Source organism: Pan paniscus, chromosome 9 (genome assembly GCF_029289425.2).
Source record: "Pan paniscus chromosome 9, NHGRI_mPanPan1-v2.0_pri, whole genome shotgun sequence".
Lineage (NCBI taxonomy): Eukaryota > Metazoa > Chordata > Mammalia > Primates > Hominidae > Pan > Pan paniscus.
This window is the reverse complement of record NC_073258.2, coordinates 59,284,577-59,298,348: the sequence shown is the minus strand read 5'-3', so window position 1 is coordinate 59,298,348 and position 13,772 is coordinate 59,284,577. Positions and strand designations below refer to the sequence as shown.

Genomic DNA, 13,772 nt, shown 5'->3' with positions numbered 1-13,772 from the left:
CCTACACTCAATCAACTTAATATATGTGAAAAATACAAATCCATAATTAAAGTTTTGGTGTCGCTCTAAGTGATCAAGAACATAGTACTTTGGCCTCTTGGTAAATTGATTTTAATGGGTCAGTTGAGACTTTGAGGATCTGCTTTCTTCATCTTTCCAATATCATTGTTGGTAAATTGAGGCCAAAATATTATAGCTAAAAATGTATAATTCCAAAGCCTAGTTCTTAAAAGAAATACACTCAGAAGTGAGAAGGAAAAAAAGAAAACAATGCCAGAATTCCTGACTGAATTCTATTTCTAAGAGAATATGTGTAGAATCTATTTTAAGAATGAGACTTTTTTATTTTAAGAATGAAATCTTTAAATGAGATAAGTGAAAACTCAGCACAGAATCTGACACACATTAGATAATTTATGAATGTTTTTATTCATTTATTAATATATGTAAATAGCAATACAACATACACCATTCCCCAGTGCTTTTCTACGTTAATCAGAAGATAATTGCCTAAAACACACTAAAACTTCATTTTATTTTTATCCACTTGGTGCATACATAAGGCAATTGTATAAACATAAAATACTGCAGATGTATCAAAGATCACTCATTTATAGGCAAAATTGGTTGCGACTCACAAAGTAGAAACTGGGAGGGGTATGAGGTTTTTCCTGCCACTATAAAAATAGCAAACCCCCACTGTCTAGCATTTTACTCATTTCTTTGTTTTTACATTTGAAGACTTTTCCTGCCTTTAAGCACAGAAGCAGCCCAGTAAGGGGTGGTTTCTTAAGCTCATAAACACAGTCTGGCATAGGGTAGGAGGTTAATGAAAACATGCTGATCCCTTAAGAAGGAGTAGTTGATGATCATTTTGATGAAAGGACAGATAGTGTATACCTGTGTCTACCTGAGAAAGGTCACACTTTATGGAAGGAAGAGTGGACCAATGAAAAGGTGGGCATCACCAAAAACATATTTCCCTAATTTTGCCACTTTGCCAAGAATCAGTCCTAAACCACCATCAAAGCCATGCACCTGCTAGCTTTCTCTAACATAACATGTGTCCTAGAATGAAGCATACAGTATTGCATGGAAATCAAATGCCATGCACTGGGATGCACCAACTGTTGTTTCATAGACAAAGTGGTTCTATTTCCCTCCAACTCCACCACCACCAGCGTCCTTTCCACTCATCACACTGCAGCCAAAGGAATCTTTTAAAAATTCGTATCTGATCATTTCACACTCTACTTTTGAAATAAAGTCCACAAGTCCCCAAGCAAATCTGCAAGGCTCTGTGACAGTTTCTATGGAATTCGCCAGTTGCATCTCACACTAAGCCCTGCTCCCTCATGCTACAGCCAATCCCAGTTCCTCAAGGCATCCCATTTCACAGACCTTTGCATTTGCAATTCTTTCTGTCTAGAAGAGTCTTCACAACCCATGACTATGGCATACTTATTCCTGAAGCCTCTGCTTAAACGTTAATTTCTCTCAGAAGCCTTTTCTGACCACACCAAATTAGGCTGGAACCCTATTATATAGCATAATAACACCCTGTGCTGCTTCTTTTGTTTCACTTTGCAAAATTGTAAAAATTAATAATTAATTAATTAACTGTGCAATGGTTGAATATCTATATCCCAAGTTCTAATCTCCATGCTGAAGGAACCATATCTATCTTATTTATTACTCTAAACTTAATATTTGATACGTAGTAGATATAATACATACTTAAAATATTCTAAACTTAATATTTGATACATAGTAGATAGCATATATTTGCTGAATTGATGAATAAAATTGTGAGGTCTCCATGGAGATATTTCCCAGGTAATATTTCTAGCAGATGAGGAAGTCATTAAAAAGTGGCAGTCTGATTCATTGTTATCTGTCTTCTGACAATAGAGTAAATGTCCTAGAGGAGATAAAAGTAGATAATGGTTTTCATTACTGGAGAATAGGAAATAACTTGAGTTAATTGAGGCAGATGGTCCATGAACAATGCTTCAGAAATAAAATAGAGCTTCTGACCTTTGGTGATCGAGAAATATTACAAAGTTATATATGGGACTCACTTCAGCCCTACATCAAGATCAAATTGTTTCCAATAATTAATGCAAATCATTACATCCTTCTTTTTTCCACAGTGTCTGAGACCTCTATGCCATCTTGGGAAGCAGGCTAACACACCTCCTTTCCCTTCTTTATTTTTTCTTCTTCTGTTTAGTTGCTTTTATTTTCCATGACAAATCCTAAATTGGGTATGACTGAATGTTAAGAAAAGTTTTCTTTCATCAAAGCTGATATCCACACTATGATCCACAACCAAAAATGTGACTGCCCCTTACTATATAAACAATCAGTTACTGTTTTGTAATCACGCTAGGCACAAACATGAGCTTAATAGAAAAAAATCCGAATAGCTGAGAAATTGCTCCACAATACGCAGGACAGATAAGAAAAAAAAATCTATATTTTGTAGCATGTTATTATTTACAAAGTCTTTTGGCATTCCCTCTCCCTTGATCCTGGCTTAAGATCTCTTGACCTTTACCCATAGCAAAGCAGAAATTTTTACTGATGAGAAAACTAAAGTGGATCATTTCTGGCTCTACATCATAGAGCCAATAAAGAAAGTACTGGAACCAAATCCAACTTTTTCTGCCTCAATATGTCTTTGTAATTATGAGATCTGGCTCATATGTTAAGAGGACGAGACAAAAGCCCAGAGCAGGATTTGCAGAAACTTCTGGCTTGATGGAGCTCAAGAAACCCTCTTGAGCTCAAGAAACTCTGCTTGGGAAACCCTCATCCTGTTGAAAACTTTCTTCAGAGCCTCTTCCATGTCTTTGTTTCTCAGGCTGTAGATCATTGGATTTAGCATGGGGATGACCACAGTGTAAAATATTGACACGATCTTGTCTTCCTCAAGGGATTCACCCATGTTGCCTTTCAGGTATATGAATATGAGTGTTCCAAAGAAGAGAGTCACTGCAGTCATGTGAGAAGCACAGGTGGAGAAGGTCTTGGCTTTGCCACCTGCTGTACGAATCTTCAGAATAGACTGAATGATGAACAAGTATGATGTAAGAATCACTGAAATGCTGGTTGTGATGACCAGAAAAGCTGAGAGGTAGATTACCCATTCCCGTGGTCTGGTTTCACTACAGGCAAGCTTCAGCAGGGGTGGGAGGTCACAGAAAAAGAAGTCTACATGGTTGGACTTAGAGAAGGAGATAGAGAAGGTGCAGCCAGTGCGGATCACAGAATTGACTATGGCACCAGAATATGCCCCGGCCACCAGCGCCAGGCGGGTCTGTGGTGTCATGGCTATGGCATAGAGAAGGGGGTTACACACAGCCACGTACCAGTCATAGGCCATCACAGCCAAAAGGAAATACTCAATGCTAGCACAGAGTGTGAAAAAGAAGAATTGGCTGGCACAGCGCTCATAGGTGATGATCATCTTATCAATCCCAAAGTCTCAAGCAACTGAGGAACAATAGCAGAAGAGTAGCAAATGTCCAGGAAGGAAAGATGACTGAGGAAGAAGTACATGGGAGTCTGGAGCCGAGGGTCAGTCTGAATTAAATTAGCACAATCATGCCCAGGTTGGCCCCCATGGTGATGAGAAAAATGACCAGAACCACAAAGAAGAGACCTATCTGCATCTCTGCCTGCAACCGGAACCCCCTCAGAACAAATTCTGTCACCGTGGTGCCATTCTCTGCCATGAAGCCAACGTTATCCACTGAAATTAAATAATAATAATAATAAAGTCTCATTAAAGATAAATTTTTATGGCTGCATAGTATTCCATGGAGTATATGTGCCACATTTTCTTAATCCATGATAAGTTCATGTCCTTTGTAGGGACATGGATGAATCTGGAAACCATCATTCTCAGCAAACTATCTCAAGGACAAAAAACCAAACACTGCATGTTCTCACTCATAGGTGGGAATTGAACAATGAGAACACATGGACACAGGAAGGGGAACATCACACACCGGGGACTGTTGTGGGGTGGGGGGAGTGGGGAGGGATAGCATTAGGAGATATACCTAATGTTAAATGACAAGTTAATGGGTGCAGCACACCAACATGGCAATGTATACATATGTAACAAACCTGTACATTGTGCACATGTACCCTAAAACTTAAAGTATAATAATAATAAAATAAAATAAAATAAAAGATAAATTAAGGCAGTAATGGCTTGACTTGATCATTGCTCAGTAATTATAATAATCTTTTAGATTTGTAAAGCACTTTACATTTTCACAAACTTTATTTTACTTGATCCTTCAGAAATCCTTCGAAGCACATATTGTTTTTATTTTTATTTTATTTTATTTGTTAAGTTCTGGGGTACATGTGCAGGATGTGCCAGTTTGTTACATAGGTAAATGTGTGTCATGGTGGTTTGCTGCACCTATCAACCCATCACCTAGGTATTAAGCCCAGCAAGCCTTAGCTTTTTTTCCTAATGCCACCCCCCCGCCTACAGCCCTTCCCCAACAGGCCCCAGTATGTGTTGTTTCCCTCCCTGTGTCCATGTGTTCTCATTGTTCATCTCCCACTTATAAGTAAGGACATGCAGTGTTTGGTTTTCTGTTCCTGCATGAAACACATATTGTTAATCCTATTTTTGACAGAAGAATATGAGGGCAAAAGAAGTAAAGTGACCGAGATTTCACAATTGGTAAATAGGCAAAGCCTAGGTTAGACCTCATTTCCTTAGGCACTTCCAAAACTTCTGACAGGTCCCAAATTAGAAACCTTAATCAGCCTCCTGTGGAGGAAGAAAGCACTTTGTTGACGAAACCCTAGTGGTGTAGTATAAAAGACATGGGCTTTGAAATAAGGTGTAGGTTTGAATACCTTCAGACCTTGAGCAAGTTAATTAACCTTTCTGAATTTCAGCCTCCTTCTTGGTTAAATGAGGATTACAATGCCAAAGTTATAATATGATTGTGAAGGACATAATTTACATAGTATGTTGCACATGGTCTGACACACACTTAGAATTATTTTTACTAAATTCTGAGATAATATGAGTGACATACTCTTAGGTTCATATACATTCTAGAATCATAAGTCCACAGCCACCTGGAGTTCCAACATCAACTCCACCTTTCTTTAGGGTTGTTTCTGATGTGCATATATGCACAATGGATTTGTATGCTAGACAGTGAGCCATAAAGAACAAGCACTGTTAGGACCTCTATAGCCTGTTGCCTGCCAAGTCGCCTCTTCCTCTCTGTTCCTGCCAAGCAGCATGGCCTGGTTTCCAAGTTCTCCTCTTATTCCAAAGGATCTGTCCTAGTTTTTTTAATGCCGCGTCATTATCAATCAGTGAGATACATGAATCAAGCTATTCCACAATTAGCCTGCAAAACTCATTAACAGAGAAAGCCAGCACACTGAGTTTTGAATTCTAATACAGATGGGGTTCTTGCCAGGTATTGGGAAAATACTATCTCTGTGCCTTTGAACCTTGATAATTTAGAATAATGAACATAGTGAATGTGGACTTCAGAGGTGATTCTTCTTGTCCTCTTTCCATCCTTGAAACAAAAACTGAATTTGAAAAAGATCTCATAGGACTTTAGAAAAAGAATAAAGTAAAACCTTGATCAATGTTTGGCAAAAGCTGATCTAATTTTTGAATAATGTTCAGCAACTGGGGGGTGGTTTTCCCCCCACTGAATTCTTGATAGGGTAAATATTTAGGTTGTTTTTCTATACTTAAGGCCAAATCTTATCCTGATCTTCTCCCAGAACAAAGATTCGCCATGTTCTTAAAAGGAGTTCCTGTAAATCATCCTGGCCAAAGGGAAAAAGAGGCTATATTCATCTATTTATTTAATAAGAATCTACTGAGAACTTACTATGTAGCAGGCACTTTTCTAGTTGCTTGGAACAAAACAAAGGGTCCTGCCTTCATGCTCATTCTAGTGGAGCCTGGCATATATATATTCAAAAAAGAAGAAATATATTCTTCTACCATGATGGAAGTTAGTAAGTGCTGTGAAAAAAAATGCTGCAGAGTATGAGGAATTAAAATTATCAAAGTAAGGATAAGGATATTAAGACCATCAAAAAGACTCATTGAAAAGGTGACATTTCAGCAGAAATTCTGGGAATCAGGTAACTGTACATATGTACTTGCATACATCATTTGGCCACAACTAATAGAAAATAAAGACATAAATTGCCAGCAATGGACCACCCTGCTCTGATTACAAAACATATGGAGGTTTTCAGGTCTTTGGGAGACATGTTCCAGGCAACATTGATCAGAAGTGTCAGCCTCCTGATAACAGAGAGAAGCCCTTAAGATACTAGAGGCTCGATAATCAACCTAAGATCACCCAGCACAAAGGTAAGGCTGGAATCCCACAAATATATATAGTGGCTAAGAAAATGGGCCCAGAAGACAGAGTTTGTTCCAAACTCATACTCAGGCATTTCTATTTGTGTGACCTTGTACAAGTTACCTGACCTCAAGTCTCAGCGTCAACATCTAGACACTGACAATAGCAGCTGCACATCCCTGACGAACACTGATGCAAAAATCCTCAATAAAATACTGGCAAACCGAATCCAGCAGCACATCAAAAAGCTTATCCACCACGATCAAGTGGGCTTCATCCCTGGGATGCAAGGCTGGTTCAATATACGCAAATCAATAAACGTAATCCAGCATATTAACAGAACCAATGACAAAAACCATATGATTATCTCAACAGATGCAGAAAAGGCCTTTAACAAAATTCAACAACCATTCATGCTAAAAACTCTCAGTAAATTAGGTATTGATGGGACATATCTCAAAATAATAAGAGCTGTCTATGACAAACCCACAGCCAATATCATACTGAATGGGCAAAAACTGGAAGCATTCCCTTTGAAAACTGACACAAGACAGGGATGCCCTCTCTCACCACTCCTATTTAACATAGTGTTGGAAGTTCTGGCCACGGCAATGAGGCAGGAGAAGGAAATAAAGGGTATTCAATTAGGAAAAGAGGAAGTCAAATTGTCCCTGTTTGCAGATTATATGATTGTATATCTAGAAAACAATGTGCAAAAATCACAAGCATTCTTATATACCAATAACAGACAAACAGAGAGCCAAATCATGAGTGAACTCCCATTCACAATTGCTTCAAAGAGAATAAAATACCTAGGAATCCAACTTACAAGGGATGTGAAGAACCTCTTCAAGGAGAACTACAAACCACTACTCAATGAAATAAAAGAGGATACAAACAAATGGAAGAACATTCCATGCTCATGGGTAAGAAGAATCAATATTGTGAAAATGGCCATACTGCCCAAGGTAATTTAGAGATTCAATGCCATCCCCATCAAGCTACCAATGACTTTCTTCACTGAATTGGAAAAAACTACTTTAAAGTTCATATGGAACCAAAAAACAGCCCGCATCACCAAGTCAGTCCTAAGCCAAAAGAACAAAGCTGGAGGCATCACGCTACCTGACTTCAAACCATACCACAAGGCTACAGTAACCAACACAGCATGGTACTGTTACCAAAACAGAGATATAGACCAATGGAACAGTACGGAGCCCTCAGAAATAATGCTGCATATCTACAACTATCTGACCTTTGACAAACCTGACAAAAACAAGCAATGGGGAAAGGATTCCCTATTTAATAAATGGTGCTGGGAAAACTGGCTAGCCATATGTAGAAAGCTGAAACTGGATCCCTTCCTTACACCTTATACAAAAATTAATTCAAGATGAATTAAAGACTTATATGTTAGACCTAAAACCATAAAAACCCTAGAAAAAAACCTAGGCAATACCATTCAGGACATAGGCATGGGCAAGGACTTCATGTCTAAAACACCAAAAGCAATGGCAACAAAAGCCAAAATTGACAAATGGGATCTAATTAAACTAAAGAGCTTCTGCACAGCAAAAGAAACCACCATCAGAGTGAACAGGCAACCTACAGAATGGGAGAACATTTTTGCAATCTACACAACTGAAAAAGGGCTAATATCCAGAATCTACAATGAACTCAAACAAATTTACAAGAAAAAAACAAACAACCCCATCAAAAAGTGGGCAAAGGATATGAACAGACACTTCTCAAAAGAAGACATTTATGCAGCCAAAAGACACATGAAAAAATGCTCATCATCACTGGCCATCAGAGAAATGCAAAAATCAAAACTGCAATGAGATACCATCTCACACCAGTTAGAATGGCAATCATTAAAAAGTCAGGAAACAACAGGTGCTGGAGAGGATGTGGAGAAATAGGAACACTTTTACACTGTTGGTGGGACTGTAAACTAGTTCAACCATTGTGGAAGTCAGTGTGGCGATTCCTCAGGGATCTAGAGCTAGAAATACCATTTGACCCAGCCATCTCATTACTGGATATATACCCAAAGGATTATAAAACATGCTGCTATAAAGACACATGCACACATATGTTTATTGCAGCACTATTCACAATAGCAAAGACTTGGAACCAACCCAAATGTCCAACAGTGATAGACTGGATTAAGAAAATGTGGCACATATACACCATGGAATACTATGCCATAAAAAATGATGAGTTCATGTCCTTTGTAGGGACATGGATGAAGCTGGAAACCATCATTCTCAGCAAACTATCGCAAAGACAAAAAACCAAACACCACATGTTCTCACTCATAGATGGGAATTGAACAATGAGAACACATAGACACAGGAAGGGGAACATCACACACCGAGGACTGTTGTGGGGTGGGGGGAGTGGGGAGGGATAGCATTAGGAGATATACCTAATGTTAAATGATGAGTTAATGGGTGCAGCACACCAACATGGCACATGTATACATATGTAACAAACCTGCACATTGTGCACATCTACCCTAAAACTTAAAGTATAATAAAAAAAAAACAGCTGCACATGCACCCCAAACTTAAAATAAAAGTGGAAGGGAAAAAACCCTGTATATAAGATTATCCTCCTTTTTATCCAATATCGTTTTTTTGTGCTAGGGATTTGCCCCCTTATTCTTTCTGATGGGCCAGAATTTGATTTTGTTAATATTTGCTATTTTCTTTTCATTTTCTGTTTAATTTCCTCCTTTTTCCTTTTACCCTCTTCCTTTCTTCCTTACTCCCCCCATCTTCCCAGGGCCCCACCCCTGCTTTGTCTTTCTGTCTCCCCTCTTTCTTTAGCTTACTCTATTGTAAATTCAATTTGTTTTGGTTCCTTCTTGTGTCTTAGAAAATATAACACACATTACAGAGGTTGGGGGGTGAAATGGGGACATGATGGTCAAAGGGTACAAACTTTCACTTAGACAGGAGGAATAAGTTCTTGAAATCTATGGTACAGCATGGTGACTATAGTTATTAATAATGTATATTTCAAAATTGTTAAGAGTACATTTTAAATGTCTCACCACAAAAAATGCCAAGTGAGGTGATAGATATGTTAATTAGCTTGTTCAATCATTCCAAATTTTACACATTTATGAAAGCATCACATTGTACTGCATAAACATATACAAGTTTTATTTGTCAATTAAAAATAATAAAAATACATGTATGATTGTAAAAGGAATAATAACAGCACAGCTGTGCTATGAGAAGAAAAAATACAATTTAAATTAATGGAAACAGCATGCTGTGTGCCTAGTAACATTCAGATGTTACTTTTGTACTTTTAATACAGAGTAAACAATTCATATCCAAAATTATTACAAAAAGTATCTTTCAAACACTAGGTTTTTAAGTTGCTCCTAAATTTAATTTATTCCTACTTTTTTGCTGACTAAAATAAGACTCAAAGTGGTTAAGCTACTTTCCCAAGACCACAGTCAATAAACGGCTTGAAATTCACTGTGCTTAACATTAGCTTACACTATGGCCATCACTTTGGCCCAGGAAGTACGACGCTCCTGCCCAGCTTCAGGCAGCCCCAGCTGGGGAGGCACAAATCAGGAGACCCATTTCATCTACAATTGCTCTAAGAGACACTTTTAGGTCTCTGCTCTGGGAAAGGAGGAGGAAGCATTTTCCTATGGGGAGAGTGACATGATTGGGGGATGGCAGTTGACGGTGATGAGCCAGAGAGAGCATGTGATACGAAGGCTGGAAACAGCACCTGGAGGCCTGGATTCAAGTGTGGGTGCTGCCACTAAAGCAAGTATCTCCCATCTCTTGATGTGCATCCTCATATAAAAAGACAGCACTAACAGACCTCAAATGATGCATCCTGTTCTATAACACAATGGTCTCTCTTCTGCTCTTAAAAGTCTAATGACAGAGGAAAAGAGTATCTATGAATATTAATGACTGACATTAAGAGAGTATTCACTGTATGATAAATACTGTTCTAGGTAGTTTATATAAACTGCCTCATTTACTTCTCACAATACCCCAACACAGGACATATTTTTCCTATCCCTATGTATAGACTGGGAAACAGGAGCTTGCAGAGATTAAGAAACTTGGTTTAGGTAAATTCCTAGGCAGGGATTTGAACTGTGGTCTGTTAGCCTCCAGGGTCATGTACCCAGCCACTGTCTCATGGCTCATTATTATGGAAATGATGAAAGTTATTAATAATGCCCTGCAGTGAGCACCTTTCTATGCCCAGGACTTTTCTAGTGGCTTTACATATATTATCCTCTTACACTTGGGCAAGGAGGAAAGTAATATAAGTTAAATAAATTTTTTGGCAAATGACCCCAATTCCGAGTTGGAAACACTGCCCATGTTCTCCTCTTTGTAGCATCATTTTTATTCTTCATGTCTTATCTGCAGGGATGGGAGGGTAGAAGAGATGCTCAGGGGTCTCATCAGAATCAAACTATAACAGGGAGCCTGCACCCCCGGAGGGCCATCATCTCCGGCACAGATTTAAGTTGCAGGATAAAAGTCACGTGAAACAAACCTTGCTTCCAGCTCCTCGTTATTGTCTGCCCACCTGTACTTTCCCTTTGCCCAAATCTTACTCTTCATTTTTAATTTATTTTATCTTGCTACATGTTATGCATTTTTATAAGCCACTTTAAATCTCCTTTGGAAAGAGGTATTGATGAATAAATAAATACAAAATAAAATTGCCCATTTGCCAGATGTCAGAATAATCGGAATAATCAGCCCTCTCTGCATTAGACCAATAACAGTGCCGCCAGAGGACTTTGCCAAATGGGTTCTGGAGAGACAGTGCATAAACTGTGGTTCAACCTAAATCAGACTGATCTATGGATGACAGAAAAAGGCAGATGCTCAAGGGAGAAAATGAAAACACTTAGGGAGGTCTCCAGGTCTGTGCTACTACAGCCAGCTCCTGAAGTCTTTGTAAACCAAAATCCCAAAATAATGACCTAGGCTTTCCTTTTGAGACAGTGAATAGTCTGAAGGGGGACTGGGAGAGGGTCTCCTAACTCACAGTACACTTTAATGTGATCCTTCTAAGCTTCAACTCTGTCCATTTTGCAATGGGCAGAGGAATATTTTAAAGACTAAGGTTGCCCAATGGTCGCTCATCTTCAGAGGAGCTAGAAAGTTTGGTTCTCTCCAAGAACAGTTGCACCTTGCCATGTGATACATCGCCTAAATTCGTAGACTGGTTATGAATGATTTGTAATTCTCGATAGAACCTCCAGTCAATTTCCTAGTGATTAAGATTAGGGAAAACAAACAGTATCTCCTCAAAATCTCCAGGCAGGGAGAGGAACCATGAATCCGTTTGGCCTCAGAGGAAAATATTTGGTCCCAGGCAATTTAGATCAACTGAGTTGCTGGGAAAATGAATAGAAGACTGAAGCAACAGTTTCCTGTTTTGAAAACCTACAAATATTTGAAACTGCTGGGTTTTAAGGATGCACAGGAAGAAAGTGCATCCTTAACGCCATCATGAACCCACCATGCTCCACAGTATTGAGCAATATTAGCATTTAACATTCTCAGCAATCTGTTATCTAATTGTTGTTCAGGCACAGAAACATTTCACTTCCAGACAGACCTCCCCTGGTGGATGTCTGTAACTCTGGGTTATCTTTCCCCCACATTAGTTACCTATGATAACCATGGTAGGTTATCCAAAAGCTAAGGGAGAAAGACGTCAAGATTGTCTGCTCTTTTAAATTATTAATGCTCCCCAAAATCTCTACTACACCTCAGAAAACTGATGGGGTTTTCAGGAAAGAGAAAGTCCAGCAGGCTTTAATAGGCCCCATCTGTCGTTTTCAGGCAGCGAAAGCACTGGGCTAAGAACCCAAAGGCTACTGTGGATTGAACAAGAAAGTGCATGGGAAGATGATTCTAAAAGTGAAAAGTGTTCACTTGCAAGGGATTTCAGTAAGTGCTCAGAGATCAGCTTGATAATAGTACACACTGTGGGAAATACATAGCCATGGATCTGAAGAATATTTATATAGCTCAAAAAATTAATCCACTTAGAACCTCCAGGTCAGGTTTAAAGTTATTTAAAAATGGGGAGTCATAAAGGTTGTGCAGTGCACCCAAAGTTATGTAGCCAGTGTTCTCGGCTGGAATTATGCAACAAAGATGTATAAAGTCTTTGCCTATTTGCTCTGTGCCAGGCACTATTCTGGACACTGTGGATCTAGTGACAAATATATAGAACTAAACAGGCATGGATTACAGTGATTCTCTCTCTGCCACTAAAATCAAACTGGTATCATCTGCCTGTGCTGACTTAAAGAAGAAAGAGGGAAAAGGAATGAGGTACAAGATGCCTTGGCTGCTATTCAATGTGTCAGGGTGGACTTGAGTGGACTCAGAATGTTTAAATGGTGAAAAACTAGAGCAGCTCCTTCCACCCACATGCTGTCTGTGTTCAGGTAGATAAGTAGTTCAAGCAAGAGATGAAAATAGAGCCTCTATTGAAGAGCAGTCTGTTTCCCTCAAAATCTTGTTTGGAAAAAAACTTTAGTTGGCCATTTTCTAGTTGAATAAAAACTCACAAAGACATAAGAGAAATATTTTCTGGCAATACATTTGCATTGAAAATAGCAGAAAGGCAGAACCAGCATGGTCTCAAGAAGCCCGAATGCTTTGAAGCTCTATCACAGCAGGGTCAATTCCCAGCCAGTTGCTTAAACTCCCTGGGTTCCAATTCTTTCATATATAAGATGGGTATGATATCACTTAACTCACAGGAGTGTTGTGGGGATGAAATGAGGTGACATATTGAGTGTCCAACAAAGGTTGGTTCTGTTGCACATAGGGAAGATGTGAATTCCGTCTCCCAAAAAATTACAAATTACTTCCATAATCCCACATTTTAGAACATTATGCACCCATTATTTCATTTATTCTCCATACAGCCCATTTTCAGATGAAGAAAGTGAGAATCAGAAAGGTCAATTGACATGTCCAAGTGTCATATGGCTAGGAAGAAAAGCAGCCAGAATTGGGACCTAGACCCTTTCCACCATACCACAAAATCCCTTACCAAGTTGCCATAGGGATATGGATGCCCTGCCCGAAGACAGGAGGTCACAGAGAAAGACACGAAAAGTTGGAATCTTGAGGTTCTTCCTCATTTTGCAATCCTGTAATAAACTTCTAGAAGGGCATATAAAGTCTGCTCAAGTGCTGACCCTAAATCTCTTACACTTCTCCTTCCCCAGTGCCTTCTCACTCTGACCCATCTGCTCTCAAGACTAACTATGCAGTAGACTCTTGGAACTTAGAGTCCACAGGTCACAGTTCCACTCGCCTGCCTTCAGGAAGATAAAGTAGCATCAGC

The 13,772-nt window shown here is 39.1% G+C and overlaps 1 protein-coding gene and 1 pseudogene across 1 annotated transcript in view; both read right to left on the bottom strand.

Moving 5' to 3' along the window:
• The window catches only part of LOC100985167 (olfactory receptor 9Q1), a 153,402-nt gene that overhangs the window by 33,993 nt on the left and 105,637 nt on the right, over positions 1-13,772 (bottom strand). The window lies entirely within an intron of this gene.
• LOC100968893 (olfactory receptor 9I1-like) lies at positions 2,771-3,740 on the bottom strand (annotated as a pseudogene).